At 39.4% G+C, this 15,293-nt stretch overlaps 2 pseudogenes; both read right to left on the reverse strand.

Moving 5' to 3' along the window:
- Window positions 1-1,231: 1,231 nt before the first annotated feature.
- LOC124959294 (olfactory receptor 4X2-like) lies at window positions 1,232-10,211 on the reverse strand (annotated as a pseudogene).
- Window positions 10,212-10,425: 214 nt separating this feature from the next.
- LOC124959295 (olfactory receptor 4B1-like) lies at window positions 10,426-11,356 on the reverse strand (annotated as a pseudogene).
- Between the last annotated feature and the right edge of the window lie 3,937 nt (window positions 11,357-15,293).

A 15,293-nucleotide genomic window follows, 5' to 3' on the forward strand; every position in this document is an offset into this window, starting at 1 on the left:
TAAATCTGTCTCCAGATCTAATGTACAGCATGTGAACTATATCTTACACTGTTATATTTTATATTGAAATTTGCTTAGAGAGTAAATTTTAGGTAAACATCATAAAAAATGCTAACATTGGAAGTGATGGATATATTAATTCACTTCACAATATACAAATTATTTTACTCTACATATGTGTATCAAAATGGCATGTAGAATACCTTAAATATATGCAATAAAAATAACAATATTTTCTCTAACCTTTTTGAAAGCTACCAACAAGATGCCCTCTTATCTCTAGATAATAAATGAGGCATCCAATAGCCCAGGACATTCTCTGACATAAGCAAAACATAATTTTCAAAATCAGCCAGTTAATATTTATGCAATTATATCAATTCATTTACAGAGTTTTTCCCCAGTAACATCCTTTATCTAATACAGGACCTGATCCAAGATCCCAGCTTGCATTGAGTGATCATCAATGTTTAAACCGCAACAATTCAACCTTTTTCTTCACATGTTTGAAGGGTGAAGGGAAGTAATTTTACAGAATACTCTTTAGTTTGGGTTTCCCTTATTCCTTTTTTCATGATTACACTAAGGTTATGTGTTTGGGGTAGAAGTACTACATTAATGATGCGTGTGCCACCAGTGAATCACATCAGGAGGCACATGGCATTGACTGACCCCACTCCTGGTGATATTAACTTTGGGAAATGGTGAAAAGTGGCTGTGAAGTTATATTTTTATCCACTTGAAATTAATAACTAACTTGGTGGGAGAGTCAGTATTTAAAATTTTATTTCTCAATGAATACATATTTAATGGCAGAGTTGGATATTCTTAAGAGCACTTTCAAAAGGTGGGTGATTCAATTTAACACAAATGTCTTTATGATCTATTACAATGTCTTTAAGATCAAATGTCTTTATACTCTATTACACAGTAATTTCACTATAGTAAATGAGTCTAAATGAAAAGCAGAAATAGAGGTACATATTTCTACTCAAGAATATTTACCACAATATCATGAATAGTAGTAAAAACATTAGAAACAACTTAAAATGACTAGTTAGGTTATGGAATATCCTTAGGGAATTACACACAATTAAAATGAAATTTTTGAAGCTGGACAAAAGACAGAATACCACTAATATATCCAGTGAACTTTCCTTCCACCTATTATGCCCATTCAGTTTGGACTCAGTATCACTCTAAACCCAAGAACAGTACCAAGGCTCAACCTCTATTTCTCATCTAGTTTCACCATCCTGGTCCACAGCCTCTTCATGGCCTTCTTCGCTTTAGCATTTCTCAGGGAGTAGATGATTTCTCAGGGTTGAGGAGTGGGGTTATCACTGTGTAGAACATGGCTACCATCTTGTCTGCAGGCAGAGTGGTGGAAGGTCTCAGATAGATGAAGACACAGGGTACAAAGAACAACATAACCACGGTGATGTGGGACCCACGGGTGGAGAGGGCTTTGCGCCGCCCCTCAGAGCTCTGAGTTCTCAGATGAAGCAGGATGACCACATAGGATGTCAAAAGTACCCAAAGACTGATCAATTCAAGGTCCCCCCATTAGCAATGATCAGCAGACCAATGAAGAAGGTGAGTGAGCAGGAAAGTTCAAGTAGGGGAAGCACATCACAGAAATAGTGGTCAATCACATTGGGGCCACAGAAGGGCAGTTGGAAGATGAGAAGGATCTGGGCAAAGGAATGCATGAAGCCTCCCACCCATGCCATTCCCACCAAGACCATACACACCTGCTGGCTCATGATAGTGGTGTAGGTGAGGGGCTTGCAGATGGCCACATAGTGGTCATAGGCCATCAACGTGAGTGGTGACATCTCAGTGCCCCCAAAGAAGTGCATGAAGAAAAGCTGTGTCATGCCGTTCACCAAGATATGGTTTTCCTTTCAACCAGTAGATCTGAATAGAGTTTAGAGGTCATAGTAGAGGAGTAGCAGATCTCCACAAAGGACAAGTAGCTTAGGAAGAAGTACATGGGGGATCCCAGACTTCTGCTGGTCATGACAGTGAGCAAAATGAGGAAGTTCCCCAGCACGATCGCCATGTACAAGAGCAGAAAAATCACAAAGCAAACTCTCTGCACCTCCTGACTGGGAGACAGTCCCAGGAGGATGAATTCAGTCTCATTTTATGTAGCAGCCACAAGGTAACCACCAAGAGGCAGCTATTTGGGTGGTGTGACCTGAAATGATACAAAAGACTTCTTCATAAAGTAAGTGAGTTACATGGAGACACTTGCCTATTTGAGGTGTTTGTGAGCTAGGTTTTGAAAGATGTGGGGGAGTTAGTGATATATAGAAGGGGACAAGCATTTCAAGAATCCAGACAATGACTCTAAGTGCATCATGGCAAGTGGCTAGAATAAAGGAAAGAATAACAACAAATAAAATTGTGGAGAGACTCATTCCAATTTATGAAGAACTATTAGGATTATGGGTATTCTACAAAATATGGGGATTCATCAAATATACTTGTCACTTGAAAAGTAAAATCATTTTGTATTCAGAAGTTGGACTAATGGAAACAGCAGAGAAGGGGAGACCTATTAAAAATCAGTAAATCCCCTCATTGAACAATATAGGGCAGCCAGGAGAGTGTTCCTGTGTCTATGTCATAGATCTTTCTATTGCCTTTGCATATTTTCAGTTATCCTTTAACTGAAGCTTTCCTATATCATTCTTCTCTTTACTTGTTTCCTAAAATTGGTTTCCAAAACAGTGTTCTCAACCTGTCCACGTGCCCTTCAGAGGCTTCAGAAGAGATGTCCTGTGATGCACCTCCCTGAAATCAGCACTCTCAGGAGGACCCTAAGATTTTGTCTGAGCACTTATTTCTGCTCCTCTCCTAATTATTGTGCTCTACATTTTGTCACTGTGTGACCTTCTTGCTTTCTAAGAGTCCATTCAATCCATGCACAATTCTTCTCTTTGCCAGCAGTTTTCATTTCTTCCAATCATATGTAGCCAGTGCCAACAAAGCTCCCCAGCCTGTGCCCACTCAATTTCTGACTCATCCTTCTTCACATCCTAGTCTTTCAACATATCATCATCACCAAGACTACCCAATGACTGATTTTCACACTATGCTGCTCCATGCTGGACTTTGTTCAAGCTAACTGAGGTCAGTGTGGTCTCATTCAGGGAGACTCTGCGACACCGGAGCCTGGGAGCCAGACAACTTGTACTCATGCCACAGAGTTTTTCTGTAATGCTTGAAGACAGGCTAAGGTTATTAAAGACCACCAGGAGTCCGAGGGGGCTCACAGAGAGAACTTACAACTACAGAAACAAGGAGAAGGCAAGGTCCATCCCCCAGTTCATAGATCACTGGGAAATTCTACCAAGTCATTCAGGAAAGAAAGCACTGCCAACATTCTGGACACCTGGGTTCATGTGAAGGTTTTTCAAATACTGTCTATGTGATATCTAACAAGTTCTTTAATCTCTCTGAGACTCAAGGTCCAAACTGTAACATGCAAATCATACCTAGACACCATGAATCCCACTTCCAATACCACTCCAGGATATTAAGTTGCCATCCTGTGTGCTGCCTTGAATCCCTCTCAGGTGGAAAATCCATGTTGTGAGAACAGAGGGTCTCACAGTCAGTGGCCCCCTTTCCCTCAGGGAATTTTGGAATAACAGGACTTCACACTGGATTATATTATTTTATATGCCCACCTGCCCTGCTGCCATCTGAGACTTCTGAGGAGAGGCCACATCTTCTCACTACTCCATCTCCACTACTTGCTCATGTGACCACCACATAATAGCACTCAGTGAGTGTCACCGGGGTGAGTGACAGTGGATGTGTGTCTTCCCTGGCCTTCTTAGCATGGTATTTGCTACATCATAAAATTTCAGTAAACATTGTAACAACAAAGGCCCCCAAGGTCCAAGGCCACACCTTCTCCATTTCTGAATCCTGGAGCCAGCACAGGGCTGCCCTCACACCCACATGGAAGAACTTTGTAAAACATCATGAACCTCAGTCCCATTTCCTTTGCTTTAAGAGTGAAGTCAATCATCACTTACCAAAGAAGTTCATGTTCACAAAGCAAAACTGACACCAGTGTTTCTGTGACTTTGCTCTTCTCACCTCAGCAAAATGTTCTGAAGATAGGGATGCAAATTCCTCCCTAAGAACAGCCCTGGGCTCATGCAAGCTGCCAGTTGGCCAATGAAGAAGCATTAGGCCAATCTAGGACCAGAACTCCTGCTTGCAAGGAGACCCAAGATGGGGAATCTGTTCCACTTGCAGCCATAGTCTTGGGAATGTGGGAGACTGAGGCATCAGAGTCTCAGATCTACCTGACACTTAAAAATAGGAGCAAAATTAGACTCACCTCCTAGGTGTTCTCCACAGAACTAAGAATGCTGACAGATCAGCCTTAAGTCCATAGTGCTTACGGGACACCTAGGGAGAAGGTATGATCAGGTGAGAGGAGGTCTCCATGGATCTGTACCTTTTCCCCTTCCTAATCGGGCAGAAGATCTCAGGGGAAGGAGGACCTCACAGGCCTTTTAGGGGAAAAAAAGGAATCAATGAGAAATGTGAACATATTAAATTCACCCAGTGCTCACAGAGCACTCACCTGCATGGAGCTGTTCACAGGCAATGATACCACACCTGCTCATCAGGAGCTTAATCATGTGACTTGCCATAAACTGACAGTACTCAAGAGGGTGAGTCCAAGCTTAGGGAAACTGAAATGGCACCTCTCAAAACCTGTGGTGTGGAAGAGGTATAGAGGGGTGGTTCCCAGCCAGGGGTGATTTTACTCCAGAGGACACTGGGTCATGTGAGGAGACATTGGCTGTTTTCCAAGCTGGCTGGTGAGGGAGGTGCTGCTGACATGAAGTGGGGCGAACCCAGGGGAGTGTGACACATCCTCCAAGGCACAGGACTGTCCACATGGCAGAGAATTCCCCAGCCCAGTGTCCACCGGACTGCCTGGAGGTAGCCTGCTGTAGAGGAAGCAGATTCGCTCTGAATTCCCAAGCATTGAAATTAGGTGTGGAGCACATGGGAATTCCTTATTGTGCTTGACCACACCTGTGTGTGTTTTACATTTAGTGTGACAGAAAATTTTAGAGATGCCATAAGAGAACTTTGTGCACAAATGGGCTCTACACAAGCGCCACTCACAAATATTCTTAATTCAGCCTTGACTACATTTAGAGTTGCAGAAAAATGTCATAGATTTCAACTACTAAGTAAAGAAAAAACTATAATTAGACATTTTAAGATTCAAGAAAAAGTTTAACACAATATGTTTTGCACATGTAAAGACTGAGTTAAGGGCTGGGGATATAGCTCAGTTCATAGAGTGCTTACCTGTCAAGCACAAGGCCCTGGGTTCAATCCTCAGCACTGCAAAAATAAATAAATAAAAAATTTAAAAACTGAGTTAAACATTATTTTTTATAGAGAAAGAAACACAAAACAAAATTAGCACATAATTACATAAGTACCTCAAATTATTAAAGAAAAATAATTACATAAAAGGTTAAAATATTTAAGTATAATTTTTAAGTGCATTCTATAATATGTCCTCATAAAGTTGAGTTTCTGCAAAAGTCTTTCAACCAAAGTATTTCTATGATGAAAGTTTGCTTTAATAACTCTACAGGAGATCAATTTTTAAATTTGTATCTGTGAATGCTTGTTGTAGGAAACTAAGTTTTTAAAAATATTTTGTGATATTAAATTACACTTGTTCATATAACACTTTAAATTATGTTTGTCATAAAAATTGATTTCATTTCCTAACTTGGTCAAGATTAACCATTGATCTTGACCTTGGTTCTTCAGTTTCAATTTAAACCCCACAAATCCTTTTCTTTTAGAATTAAGACTATATCTAGGATGGTAATGTAGCTCAGTGGTGGAGCACCTGCCTAGCATGCACTATCGCTAGCACCATGATAATTAAATAAAATTCTTAAAAAAGAATAAGAAATATATCCATACACATTCCTCCTTGTGAAAAGTTATTTAGAAAAAAGTTTTATTTTTTAAATTATTTTTTCATTTTTACAGACTGCATTTTGATTCATTGTACACAAATTGGGTACATCATTTCATTTCTATGGTTGTGCATGATGTAGATTCATACCATTCATGTAATCATACATGTACATAGGATAATGATGTCTGTCTCATTCCACCATTTTTCATACCCCCCTCCTCCCTCTCATTTCCCTCTACATAACCTGAAGTTCCTCCATTCTTCTCTCACCCCCACCCCCTTTATATATCATCATCCACTTATCAGGGAAAACATTCAGCGTTTGGTTTTTTGGGATTGTCTTATTTCACTTAGCATGATATTCTCCAATTCCATCCATTTACCTGCAAATGCCATAATATTCTTCTTTATGACTGAATAATATTCCACTGTGTGTATGTATACCACATTTTCTTTGTCCATTCATCTGTTTTAAAGAATAATTTTTAAAGTCTCCAGGACCTTTACTTCACCAACAGCCAAAAATCTGAAATCAATCCAATATCCAACAAGTGAATTTTATTTATTGTGGTATATTTATGCAATGAAATTCTACTTAATAAAAAGAACAAACTTGGGATCCAAAACACAGATGACTTTCAAAAACATTGTGTTGAGTTGAGTGAAAAAAAAAGCCAGATACCAAAGCTTACATTCATATATGCGTGGGAAGAGGCTAAATTAATCGATGATAATAGAACTTAAGGCAGAGGCTGCTGGGGTTGGAGAGGGAGGTGCATAAAAAGAGCCAAGAGAAGTTTCTGGGATGATAAAATATCTACATCTCAGTTGGGATGCTCCTTAGTTACCCAGAGATAAAAATTTCTCAAAAACCATTGAATTGTACATTTAAGGTCTTTACATTTCACTAGATATAATTTTAAGTTGATTGAAAAGTAAAAGCTATCCGGGAAGGGAACTACAACAGAGGGAAATATCTGAATCAGAATAGCTGGATCTGGTCCCAGACATGTTCCTGATTTATCTTGGAGCAGATCATGGGTGATACCCAACACTTGATTTTTCCTTTCCTTTATAATATTAAACCCCTAATTTTTATCTGAGTACATGCCCACCTGGAATAAAATAAAAATTATATTACCCAGGCTTCTTTATAACTTCAAGGGGATATGCACTTATTTTGTCACTTCTCTTTTAAGGATGACAAGAACTTGGCATTGTGACTGGAGCTCCAACAGCCTTCTTGGGCCATGAGGTAAACACTGGAAAGGAAGCTATTAATGATGGAGAAACATGATAAAGAGAATGCTTCTATCCTGAAATGTTTACTTTTTTACTTCTACCTTGTTTCAGATCCTGATCCTTGGAGCTAAAACCTAATCTAAACAATGTTTGAACTCTAAAACTATACATGAGGAATTCATATTTCATATTCATTGACATCACAGGATGTCTATAAGAAGTAATAGATGTGAAATGGCTTTGAAATAATAATAACAAGGTATTGTCCAAATATAAGGTTTACCAATTACAATATTAGCAAATCCAAGTATGACTTCCTTGCATATTCACACCATTTGGAAAGGTGGTATTGTTTGATTGCAAGATAATATGTTACTACCACTTCTATGCCTATATCTTAATGATATCCCAGCAAGAAAGCTCCCTCACTCCAAGGACCTCACATCTGACTTAAGCCCTTCCCAAATGATGAAGACAAATAATGTTGACACAATCTTGACATGATTCATTCAGCAGCAATTGAGTGTCTATCATCTGCCACTCATCATGCCAACTGCAAAGTCACATGGAAAAGGGCACAGACACAAAAGGGGGTGAAGAAGTGAGACTGATAACTCAATATGACCAGGTAACTTTGGTTAACTCTTGAAAAAACATGCCCAGGTGGGATTACTCTTCTATATTGGAACTATACTATATATTCCTTGCTTGAGAAAATAAATCCAAGAATGAAGAGAAAGAGCAGCAGCAGTTGACTGATAATAAAACTCATTGGAAGAGAAATAATACCATATATATAACCCTTTTTACATTCACTGTATCTAAGAAATTAAAAAATGCACAAAAATTTCAAAATACACAAATCTGCCCCTGAAATGCATTGCTCATTATAGACTTCAACAAAACATAAGGACTACAAGTTTTACCAAGGGTTAATGGAAACATGCTTTGATATATCAAAAGTCCAGGACATTACTGGTGGAAATTCACCTACATTAGCAAATTTCTATGTGAGGAATGAATTTGCAGTGAATTGACCTGAAACCTTAGATGCAGGAATACAAGTGTAAACAGGACCCATTCTCTGTCCACAAGGACTCCAAAGGTAGTTTGGCCCTCATTCGCAATTCCTAGGCATTCACATCCCAGATCTGCCTTCCATCCATCAGAGGGAGATAAGAACTGGGTCTGCTCTTAGGAAATCTGTGACATTAAGGACATCCAGGACAAGGTTACAGAATCACAGTGAATTTCAGTTGCTTGTCTCAGGTGGCACAGTCATTATGTAGTAGATTTGGACTTTATTCAGTCAATCTGGGGACAGGGTCAAATCTTGAACTACCTTTCTGGAACTACCAGGTGCACCAATCTCCAAGAAACCACCTCACCAAACCTCCTATGGAAAACACTCCCTCCTTCAAGACATACCCGATGTTCTAATAGCCATGTGCTCAGTCAGGGCAGAAACCCTGCCTCATCTAAGCCCACCCCATAATCCCATTATCTTTTGCCAATGCTCACTTTCCCAGTCTCCTTTGCAGGTGGGGGTGAACTTGTGACCTAGTTCTGCCCAATAAAAATAAAGACACTGTGCTGAAGAGTTCCTTAGAATTATTTCTCAAAATAAGGAATGGGCCTCTCCCACTCTTCATATGAAGATATGACGTTTGAAACAGCTGCCATTCTGCATCTTACAACCAGGATGACAATATAGGGAGCCGAGGTGGCACCAATCGAGTATGTTAGTTACAGAATTAGAAAAACACCCTCGAACCATTGATCTGCAAATTTCTCCTTTAGCAATCAAGACATGATTCTGTGCTTAAACCAAGACTGGGTAAACTTTTTCCTATAAAGTTAGAGAACAAATATTCGGGACCTTGCAGAATATGCAGTCTCTGTCACCGCTGCTCGATTCTGCCCATGTGGCATGGAAACAGGCACAGATAGCATGTAAAATATGGGCATGACTGTCATCTGGTAAGTTTATGATGGACATTAAAATTTGAATTTCACATAACTTTAATGAGTCAAAAAATCTTATTCTTCTGATTATTTTTCTCAGTCGTTAAAAACACAGAAGCCCTTCTTAGATTACAGTCCACACTGTTATGGGGCACAATTTAAGAAGAGACCCATCACCACTGAGAAGTCCAAATTTGAGAGTCTTTATTAAGCTGGCCGGCTGACTGTCTCACACAATGCCCCAAAAAATGACTATTGGGAGAACAGCCCTGACCACAGGGTTGTAGGGGTTCTTATACCAAAAATCACATTAATCATAAGTGTCTGTTGCTATGATTCGAAATTACACATTAACATCATGAGATCATCGACAGAGGGGGAAGTGGGTCAAAATGACCCTTACCTAGGTACAAACTAAAGAATGTTTGCTAACATCCACACAATTACTGTTCACAAGGTACATTGTTTAGGAGCAATAGGAATCAAAAGAGAGCAATTCTTTACTACATGGGAGTTGCCATTGTATATTATTAAGCATGTCACACCAAGTAACTTATGATGGGCACAGAGGCGGGGTGTTCCAGAGGATAAGCTTATCTCATACATAACATGGAGTCTCAGAGCAAAGTGGAGTCTGTTTAGTCATTTCCCTTGGAGTCTGGCCTATAACATTCTCATGGAGCCAGATCTGTCAGCCCATCACAATACCACTCTTGCTCCTACCATGGAATTTTGGGCATGAGAAGCAGGTTAAGAGGAGGAAGTCACCCAGTGAAGTACCAAAGTCTTCCTGGGACTCCCCTAAGATCACACTGGTGAGGAAAACTGGCTAAAACATGGACTTTTGTCTCCAAGTGCCTTGAATCCTTCCCCTGATCTGCATGCTAACCTCAGAGGTGAAGCGAATATAGCCAAGATCACACTGCTGAGAGGTGACTGGGTGAAATTCCATTTCATGTGATCCATCCCTAAGTTCTACACACTTTGCACTGCTGACTACTGGAGAAGACATGGAAAGCGTTCCAATGTGAGCATACTACCAGATATCGACACATGACATAGTTACAAGAGTTTGAAATGATCCTATGGAGTTAAAGTAACTCATTAAAAATACAACAAAAATGAAGAAGAGGTGAACTTTTGCTCTGCTCCTTCACAGTTGGCTGAAATCAGATCACACTTTTAGTTTCCCTGTTCATAGTATTCTTTGTTTCCTGTCTTCATTTTTATCCCATCCTTGAGTTCACTTTTCTACCCCACAACTTCCTGATGGCATTTTTCACCTCTGCATTTCTGAGTGTGTAGATGATGGGGTTCAGCATGGGCGTGATGACCGTGTAGAACACAGCCACCAGCTTGTCCTCCGTGTAGGTAGAGGCGGGTCGCAAGTACAGGAAGATAGCAGGTCCAAAAAACAAGATGACCACCGTGATGTGAGAGGCACAGGTGGAGAGGGCTTTGCGCCTCCCCTCTGCAGAGTGGTTCCTCAGGCTGAACAGGATGATGACGTAGGAGGACACCAAGAAGAGGAAGGAGAATACAGAGAATAATCCACTGTTGACGAACATAATAACGCCTACCACAAATGTGTCCGTACAGGCAATCTTAAATAAAGGATGAAGGTCACAGAAATAGTGGTCGATCACATTGGGACCACAGAAGGGCAATGGGATGGTGATGAAAATCTGAATTATGGAGTGAAAAAAGCCCCCCATCCAGGAACCAATCACCAGACGGTGGCACACAGGCCGGCTCATGATTGCTGTGTAGTAAAGGGGTTTACAGATGGCCACGTAGCGGTCATAGGCCATCACTGCAAGCAGGAGGATCTCAGTGACCCCAAAGAAGTGGAAGAAGAAGATCTGGGCCAGACAGCCCTTGAGAGAGATGGTTTTAACCTTGGCAAGTAAGTCGGTGATGAATTTAGGGACCACAGTAGAGGAGTAACAGATCTCCACCAGGGACAGGTAGCCAAGGAAGAAGTACATGGGGGAGCACAGACTCTTACTGATATTTACTGTACAGAATGATGATGCCGTTGCCCACCACAGTGGCCAGGTACACGGGGAGAAACAGCACAAAGCATGCTCTCTGCACCTCTGGATCCTGGAAGAGGCCTGTGATTATTAACTCAGTCACGTTATTTGCACTGGCCATGGATTCAGTTCAGGTGTGCTGGATGCCAGATCGTGAGAGGCCTGCAACAAAGCAAACTGTGATTACTACATAAATTCACCTCACTGGTACCACCTAAAGAGTGTAAACCAGTTCACGCTAGGCATGCTACTCAATCATTCATTTAGCCAATATGTAATCATTCAACATTAATTTTTAGCAATCTAACACTAAATCATTTTAATGAATTTACTTTTATTATTAGAAAATGAAGGCTTAGAAAATTATTATTTATCCATGATCACACAGAAAATGGTGAATTCTGGGACTTAGAACCAACGTTTCTGACTTTCATTTGAAGGTTTTAACTCACCACAAGACAATTGAGAATTTTGTGAATACAAGTGAATAACCCTGTATTTATATTATCTGCATTGCATTTTGATAGCGCTCTCCTGGGAAATCCCCTTTACACACACCATTGCTCCTGTATTCCTTATTTCTTTCACCTGTCCCTCAGGGACTTACTTCCACTGACAACCCTCCTTTCCCAAATCCTCTGTGCTGTCTTCTTCCTCCATCACACCAGTCTTCAGTTCACACAGGTCGACGTTCCTCACCAATCTCGCAGCTTCTGACAAATGCTCACACACTCTGGGGAGAACTAAACTCAGTAGTTTTTCTCCATCATTTCACTTTACTTTTCACACTTGCCACCACATAAACTACTGACATGCTCGAACAGCATGTCCTCTGAGAGCTTGCTACAGCGGCCAGTTGCTGTCGTGGTTCAAGGTTGGTAGTCCCTAGCAAAGCGTACAATAACGGGAGTGAGGACGTCTCTCTAAGTTTCCTGCCTGGTGCAAATACTATGAAGTTGTTACATATCTAAACAGCCACCAGATTGCACAGAAGAAATAGAGACCATAATACATCCTCAGGATAACAATATCATGTAACTCAAAACAATATTCTCTAGATGAAGTTTTCCTAGTTGAAGTTTTAATCATATTTTATCGATAACAAATAGGAAAAACATGAAAAATTTGATTCCCTGCTCTAAGACTTATCCCTATATTTTCATTTTTATCTGATTTTTGTACTGAAAGATTTCAGAAACATACTACTTGTTACCAATTTGTTTTTAATTGACAAATAAAAATGTTATGATCAATGTGTGTACTGTAAAATGATTCAATCAATCTAATTAACGTATCTGTCACTTTACCAACCTATTATTTTTAAATATACCAAAGATATTAAAAATCCATTCTTTAACAATGTTGGAATATACTCAATGTGTCAAAGATTTATCTGCATTTCCATGTTCATTGTAGCATTATTGACAATAGCCAAGATGTTGCGGTAACCCAAATATCCTTCCATGGATGAATGGATAAAGCATGGCATATACACACAATGGAATACCATGCATCCTTTTAAAAAGAAGAAAGACATATTAGAACTGAGAACTTACCCCAAACAGCAACAGAATCAACAAGGAAAACAGAGATCAGGATGTGACAGATGGAAACAAATCAGTGTGTGTCACAGCCCCCACGTAAGGAAACAAGCTGAGGTTTAGGATTTGGTAAAGTCCTTGAAATTTAAGGAGCTGAGAAATGACTATTCTGCAACCAGAGAGGGAGTAGAGATGAGACCATGGCATCTCAGAGATGCAGAGCACCCTTGGCCCTTGACTTTTTCATCCTTACTTCACTCTGTAGTGTACTTGGGTGCAAGGAAAAGTCCCTGTATTACTCAAGTAAATAATTTTTGGTCTAAGCTAGTTTGAATGGGTTTCTGTGTCTCAAAAGCAAAATTCCTAAGATGGAAATCTAGGGGTGAAAGAAAATTCAGTTAAATCAAACACAGAAAGAAAGGTTTTCTCACACGTAGAAACTTAAAAAAAAATCCTTGAATGTAGAATAGTGATTACTTGAAGATTGGAAATGGAGTAGGGGACAACTGGATTTGATTAGTGTACAATGTATGCAAATGTTTAAACCTCACCCTGAACTCCATTAAAATGGACAATTAATACTTGTTAATCAAAAAATACACAGAAACAATTTTAAGCCACTAGCAACAAGGAAGTTCAAATTAAACTACTAGTTAGAAAGCACAACTGAAAAATATTACATCTACAACAGGTAAGAATTTTTTTTTTTTGCTTTTTTTTATTGTAAACAAATGGGATACATGTTGTTTCTCTGTTTGTACATGGCGTAAAGGCATACCATTTGTGTAATCATAAATTTACATAGGGCAATGTTGTTTGATTCATTCTGTTATTTTTTTCCCCTTCCCCCCCACCCCTCCCACCCCACTTTTCCCTCTATACAGACCTTCCTTCCTCCATTCTTGCCCCCCTCCCTAACCCTAACTCTAACCCTAACACTAACCCCTCCCACCCCCCATTATGTGTCATCATCCACTTATTAGCCATATCATTCGTCCATTGGTTTTTTGAGATTGGCTTATCTCACTTAGCATGATATTCTCCAGTTTCATCCATTTGCCTGCAAATGCCATAATTTTATCATTCTTTATGGCTGAGTAATATTCCATTGTATATATATACACCACAGTTTCTTTATCCATTCATCAATTGAAGGACATCTAGGTTGGTTCCACAATCTGGCTATTGTGAACTGAGCAGCTATGAACATTGATGTGGCTGTATCTCTGTAATATGCTGATTTTAAGTCCTTTGGGTATAGACCAAGGAGTGGGATAGCTGGGTCAAATGGTGGTTCCATTCCAAGTTTTCTAAGGAGTCTCCTAATTTGCAGCCCCACCAGCAATGTAAGAGTGTACCTTTCTCCCCACATCCTCGCCAACACCTGTTGTTGCTTGTATTCTTGATAATTGCCATTCTAATTGGGGTGAGATGGAATCTTAGGGTGGTTTTGATTTGCATTTCTCTTATTACTAGAGATGTTGAACATTTTTCCATATGTTTGCTGATTGCTTGTATATCTTCTTCTGTGAAGTGTCTATTCATTTCCTTAGCCCATTTGTCAATTGGATTATTTGCATTCTTGGTGTAGAGTCGTTTGAGTTCTTTATAAATTCTGGAGATTAGCGCTCTATCTGAAGTATGATTGGCAAAGATTTTCTCCCACTCTGTAGGTTCTTTCTTCGCATTGCTGATAGTTTCCTTTGCTGAGAGAAAGCTTTTTAGTTTGAATCTATCCCAGTTATTAATTCTTGCTTTTATTTCTTGTGCTATGGGAATCCTGTTGAGGAAGTCTGGTCCTAAGTCGACATGTTGAAGCTCTGGACCTACTTTTTGTTCTATAAGATGCAAGGTCTCTGGTCTGATTCCGAGATCCTTAATCCATTTTGAGTTTAGTTTCATGCATGGTGAGAGATATGGGTTTAGTTTCATTCTGTTGCATATGGATTTCCAATTGTCCCAGCACCATTTGTTGAAGAGGCTATCTTTTCTCCATTGCATATTTTTGGCCCCTTTGTCTAGTATGAGAAAATTGTATTTACTTGGGTTTGTGTCCATGTCGTCTATTTTGTACCATTGATCCACCTTTCTATTTTGGTACCAATACCATGCCGTTTTTGTTACTATTGCTTTGTAGTAGAGTTGAAGATCTGGTATTGCGATACCCCCTGCTTCACTCTTTCTGCCAAGGATTGCTTTAGCTATTCTGGTTTTTTTATTCTTCCAGATGAATTTCATAATTTTTGCTCTATTTCTGTAAGGTACATCATTGGGATTTTAATTGGAATTGCATTGAATCTGTATAGCACTTTTGGTAGTATGGTCATTTTGACAATATTAATTCAGAATTTTTTAAAAACACAAAACTTTAAAATGTGAAAAGACAAAATCATAAATTATGCTGAAGGATACAAAACAACAAATGAATTAATGGAAAAGCATATTTATATCCACCATTAAAAACCAATGTTTTTCAATAATAAAACTCAATGATTTGTTTTAATTTTTCCTAATTAA

This window comes from Sciurus carolinensis, chromosome 11 (assembly GCF_902686445.1).
Source record: "Sciurus carolinensis chromosome 11, mSciCar1.2, whole genome shotgun sequence".
Taxonomy (NCBI): Eukaryota; Metazoa; Chordata; class Mammalia; order Rodentia; family Sciuridae; genus Sciurus; species Sciurus carolinensis.